This window comes from Arachis hypogaea, chromosome 16, assembly GCF_003086295.3.
Source record: "Arachis hypogaea cultivar Tifrunner chromosome 16, arahy.Tifrunner.gnm2.J5K5, whole genome shotgun sequence".
Lineage (NCBI taxonomy): Eukaryota > Viridiplantae > Streptophyta > Magnoliopsida > Fabales > Fabaceae > Arachis > Arachis hypogaea.
In genome coordinates, this window is record NC_092051.1 from 29,799,877 (window position 1) to 29,806,395 (window position 6,519).

Genomic DNA, 6,519 nt, shown 5'->3' on the forward strand with positions numbered 1-6,519 from the left:
CTACTACTTTTTATAAATTAAATAAAGCTAAAAAAAATAACTTTTGAAATTTTTTAGACGGCCCTAAATAATTTAGTAATAAAAATATGTATATTTTGGAAGCATTTTAATTAATTTGTTTTAAGTTTAGAAATTGTATTTTTATAGTTGAGAATAATATTTCTAGCAGGCGTATTTTAATAAAAAAAAATTTTGTTAATATTAAAAATTCTTAGAAACTTAAAAAACAATCTTGAGAATTAGTTAAGATTTTTTTTGTTATACAAATTTCAGGGAATCTATATTATAGTTATTAATATGTCCTCTACGTACATATATTCAATTATATGTTTTGTATTATTATATTAGTATTTTAGTAATTTTACGTACTAAACCTAATTCTCATGTCAAGGAATTTACTCTCAATCTACTCTTGAATGGCAATAAAAATCTGCAAATATAAAAATTAAATTCTCAAAAATATCTAATACCCGAAAATATATTTTACATCATTAATTAAAATAAACACTTAAATAATATATTCCCAAACTAGAAAAGTCTATAAACCTCTGAGGAGAAAAAAACAACACAAGACTAAGTCAACAGTGTATACCATACAAGACATGTCCCTTGTTATATGTTATGTAGTGAGAGTTATTATATTTTGTTAAACAAAGGTAATTAAGAATATAATAAATTAAAGAGATGCTACCATTATAGAGATCAATGATCCCTTGTAGGTGCAGTCAATAGGAACAAATCTAAACAGGTGTTGCAAATTTCTATATTTAAATTAAACTAATAAACTATAAACTAAGTTGGTCAAATTTAAATCCGACAAATAGGAAAACCGTATATCTCTCTCTAGTGAGGCTGTATCTTTGTAGCCACTATTAGGTAATATTTGGCAGAGAGACAAAAATAAAAAAAAAAAATTGAGATTTAGAGACAGAGACTAAGAAATAGAGAATGAAATAAATTTTAGTATTTTGTTTGGTATAAAGTGAAAGATAGAAATTAAAACAAAAATAAAATTTTAATTTAATTTGTACAAAGAGTAGAATTAAAATTAATTAATTGAATAAAGGTATTTTAGGTATAAAATATTAAAGTTTCAGTCTCTATCTCTAAAAATTTTAGTTCTTTGTGTCCTCACTTTTTGGAGGTACTAAAATACTGAAATTTTAAAGATAGAGACAGAAATTTTAATACTAATCTCTAAACCAACAAACATGATACCGAATCTTAATCTTTCAGTTTTTATTTCAGTATCTCAAAACAAATGCTACCTTATAGTGTCTCTTTGTCGTCTTCCTCTATAATATAGAGTACTTATTGTAATTAAAATCGATTATAAAGTTTATATAATGAGAAAATTTATTGTATCTCTAATAATTGGTGTATATATTAGTATATTATTCCACCGAAAATATTATATTGATATTATATTCAATGTATATCCTATGAAGTAGTTATTTTTGGTAGTTGAGAAAAGAAGTTATATATATTTGATATCATAAATAAATTAAATTAAAGATATATAGAAAGAAAACTACTAATAATTTGCTTTTGATTGAATAGAAATCATTGAAATAGAAAAATTCTTATCGAAATCATTCGGTAGTGTAGAGTTGGTTGAATGATTGTCATGTGATAAACTGTAGAAAAATAGTGACATAATAATTCTATATGAATTGAAAGATATTCCCATAATTTATTTGCTGCTATTGCTCAAATACTACAAGTAAACAAAACAAATTTAAGAAAAAGAAATAAAAAAGAAAATGAAAATCAATAATCTTTATATGCAAATATACTATTTATTATGTTTATTGATACCTTTGTGACGAGCCCGTTGCGAGAATATGAATCACATTATTATTGTTTTTTAGATAGAAAAGATTAAAAGTATTTTTCCATTAGGTCACTTTCAAATGCATTCTAGAATTATAAAAGTTCTTTCTACTAACACGGCAAGAAATGTGTGGATTAGTGTCGAATTTGACGACGGATATTATTGACAATTTTACTACTGATTTTTGCGACGGTTTGATATTTAATTTTTTTAAAATTGAAATATTATCGTTGGATTTATATTTCTGTTAAAAAATTTGACAATAACAGACACTACGCAATGTATTTAAATGAGGAGTGTTAGGAGCACTACAAGAAAATAGAGTTATTTTAATATTTTATTTTTTAACACCATAATTAAATGTCAAAATTAATATATATTTTTGACAAATATCATAAATGTCAAATTTTCTATGTTTTCTTGATGAATAATTTGACCGTAGAAAATTACTCATCAATTTTGACACTCGTTTGTTTTCAATTTACTCCACTATTTTTCTTCTTCTTTGGCTCTGTTAATTTTGACATCACACTGCTCTCAGTTTAGGATTATACTACTCATTCTTTATCTTCAAAATCTCAAGTTATTCTTTAGTTTCAAGATCTCATCTCATTCTTTGTTAAAATTTTTTGTTGAGAATATTTTATAGTCAATAAGTGTCAAAATAAATAGTATTTTTGACAATTAATAAGTATCACAGAAAATATGTTCTCAAAATTTTCTAACAAATTATTTTTGACAGTCAATATTTATCAAAATAAGATTTAATTTTTTTTCACAATCACTTATATGTTAAAAATACTATTTTTGACAAAATTTTTATTAACATATTTTCATAGTTAAAATAGTGTCAAAATTTATTTTTTTGACAAATTTTAAATTTTTTTTACACATTATAACCCTAAAAAATAATCTATATTGTTGTAGTGGAGGCCAGTAATTTTTGTGTTTTGTAATCATCAATTAGCCATCAATAATCTTTTTAATGGTGTGAGATTACATTTAATGGTGGGAAATTACTTACTTTTTTTTTAATAGTTAAATGTTGGCCACAAAACATAAAAATTGTTGGCTTCCTAGATTTTTTCAATTTGAATTGGTGCGCCTTTTATCGTCAACAACTCATTTTAATGGAGTGTACTGTTTCATCTAATGAAACCAATTTTATTGTCAAATTTTTCTACCAGAATATCCGGTAATTTGAATAACTTAATAGAGTTTGTGAGGAATTCCCTCCCCCTATTCTTTGAAACTCACCTCTCCCTCTCTCTCTCTTTGAAACAACATGTATTAATTAATCAAAGTTTTAATTAATTTTTGGGTATATTTATGTTTTGAATATGGAAAAGTATACGTTACCAACACTTAAGTCTGCCAACTATTACCAACAATTATTAATAATTAAAAAAATAACACTATTGAATAAATAATTAAAAAATAAAAAAAATCTGAATTTGAATAATTCTGTTCAAAATTTACCCTAATTCTATTTTGCTTTCACCCATCCCTAAACCTTATCCTTTCTGCGTTGTGCCTCCTTCTTTTTCTTTTTCTTCTTCTTTTCTTCTTCCCTCCTCAGCGCCGACGTTGTCTCGTTGAGAACGCTACTTTACTCAGCGCCGGCGTCGCCTCTTTCTCCCTCACCTCGGCGTCCTCCATCACGCCGCACCACCCACCCTCACGTCGCTCTCCTCAACCGTGCCTCAGTGGGCGCGTCCTTCCTCATGTAGTCCTCCACCCGCCGCGGCCCAACTGCCGCAGCATCGTCGCGCCGCCCTTTCATCGAAGGCACGCTCGCCACCCCAGCTGCCCGATGGCCTCCTCCCCGCTTGCCACCGCGCTTGCGACCCTGCTCGCCACAACGCACGCCCACCAACATGGTAACTACTTCCTCTTTGCAGTGCTGTTTCAACTTTCAAATTTTATGTTCCTCATGTCAGTAATTTTCCAATTCTATTTTTTTGTCAGTTCAGAGTAAATAGTTATTTCATTTACTAGGCTTCAGGTGTTCTTTTTACGTTATTGGATTTTTTTAAGTTGGCTTTGCGATCTTTGTATGTTTTGAAATTTCAATTTTCTTCTTATTAGCTTTGCTATAAATTAAACCAAATTATTTGTTTGCAGTTCCATATTTTAATATGATTTGTGCAAGCTAATTTCTAAGACAGTATGCCCATATTAACTTCTTAGATCACTTAAATTTTGCAACTTTTCCAAAGATCGTAAGGATCAAGGATCATGGGAATCAATGGAGGGTCTATTCTACTGTTATGCAAATCTTGTTCCTCTGACTCCAATAAGGTTCTTGGAGAGAGTAGCAAGTTTTTACAGGGAGAGAAAATCACTTGTTTATGGTTCTTTTGGAGTATAAATGGGGTGAGACACATCAAAAGTGTTTGAAACTTGTACTAAGAAAAATATTAGGAAGCATCCTTAAATTCTTTAAGGTGAATGGATTCAATCATTGATGCTATTATATATTCAATGTTGTTTTAAAACAGGTTGCAACATTATCACCTAATGTTCTAGCAGAAGTATGAGCTGCATTTTGCAATCCTAATGGCTGGATCCATTATCTTCACCTTGAATTCGCGCCTCAATGCATCCATGGTTTCAGTCCCGCTGGAGCATTCACAAGCTAAGATCCTCTTTGTAGACTACCAACTGCTCGAAGTCGCGCACAGCGCATTGGACCTGCTATGCAAAAGAACATCATCAAAATTGCCAATTCTAGTCCTTATTGCTGACTCTGATTCTGATTCAACAATTGACACTTCTTCAATTAGTTATGAGTATAAGATGCTACTAGCAAATGGTGACAAAGGGTTTGAAATAGTTAGGTCAAAGAGTGAAATAGATCCTATAAGTGTTAATTACACCTCTGGAACCACACAAGGCCTAAAGGAGTAGTTTATAGCCATAGAGGCGCGTATTTAAAGTCGCTCGTGACAGTTCTACTATTTCGAATGGATCTCTTCCCGATGTATCTATGGACAGGTCCTATGTTTCATTGCAATGGATGGTGCCTTCCTTGGGGCATGGCAGTGCAATTCGAAACCAATATTTGTCTTAGGAAGGTAAGGCCTAAGGACATTTTTGATAATGTGACAAATTACAAGGTTACACACTTGGGGGAGCTCCTAAAGACGTGATCCAAGTGTAGCAGATAGAAAGTTATTTTTTGTTTAGCTAGTTATATATTAATGATATAACAATTTTTTAAACTTGGTCTTGATTATACTTGGTGCTCATATTAAAAATTCTTCTCATATGCATGTTCTTTAATTTCACGATGATCATTTGGATGGAATGGTTTTTCATGCAGGATTATGGATACCTCCAGATCAGAGACAGATTACTCCGGCGTTTCCAATGCATTTGGCAGAAGCATTTACTCCCAAAGAGGATGCACAATCATTTAACAACAGTTAGTCACTTTGAACTCATCTTTTGATTTTACCATTCTAGCACTGAGTAACATTTATCATTTACAGGTATGTATATGAAGAATACTCCATTGTCATCAAACAACATGGGTGGTCCGAATCATATAACCTTCAAGTTTATTGACAGATTACTTCATCACTTCAAATTTATAACCTTCAAGTTTATTGTTTTGTTTGGTTTCATGAACGGTGAACTTTGGGTTGTACTCAATTATCTTCAGATCATATGACAAATAATTATTTATTTCATTTTTATTTCTGTAGTCTTGATTAAAATAAAGTTAGTCTTCTTTACTAAAGGTTTGGAATTGTATTCAAAGTTTAGGTTAGGGTGCGCCGGAGCAAATCTAAACCTTACCTGATTTAAAGTAGTTATGAAATTAATGACGTATCCAAGTAAGTTTTAAACAAAAGACACATTTATTAAAAACACATCTATTAAAGGCACATCGAACAGCAGACACATCTATTAAGACACATCCCTGTTTATGAAAATCATTTAATCAGAAGACACATCTATTAAAAACACTTCCAACAGAAGACACATTAATTAAAGACACATCCAAATAAGTTTTAAACAAAAGACACATCTAACAGAAGACACATCCATGAAAGACATATCCAAGTATTAATTGGTTAAAACAAAACAAGTGTTTAACAAAAGTAAAATGATATCTTCTAAAGAAGCACTCCTTAACATATCATGAAAATTAGATAAATCTACTCTCTTCATTTCTAACAACTTCTGCTTGTATGATAATTAATCAAACAAAGCATCTTAAGAACCTATAAAAGAATAATTTAACGAAAAATAATGGCTCCACCAAGCTAGTACCATTTCTGCCTAAATGAATTCAAAGGACACAAGAGAATGTTATGACATTCTACTTCTTATTCCGAAGAACATACAAGTTGGCTTTCGACAAGTTTTTGGAGCATCTCATCATTTGTAAGATAAGGTGAGGAAAGGGTCTTATCAAATTTTTCTCTATATTGCACAATCTTTTGTTTCTTCTCCATCTATGCATCTCCCAGAAAATTGGAACAATCCTTCTCTCAGAAATTCATGTCAAACACCATGTGATCAACCACTTACAAGCTCCTACTTTGCTCCTAAATCAACAACAGAAGAAATTCACCATAGTTATAAACAAAGACTAGTCATTCATGATTAATTCAACATCTCATCATAGTGAATTGGTGTTTAATAATGATAGATTTTTAGTAAATTCAATTCTA

At 30.3% G+C, this 6,519-nt stretch overlaps 1 pseudogene; it reads left to right on the forward strand.

Moving 5' to 3' along the window:
• The first annotated feature begins 4,082 nt into the window (after positions 1 to 4,082).
• LOC112756936 (isovalerate--CoA ligase AAE2-like) lies at positions 4,083 to 4,986 on the forward strand (annotated as a pseudogene).
• Positions 4,987 to 6,519: the final 1,533 nt, after the last annotated feature.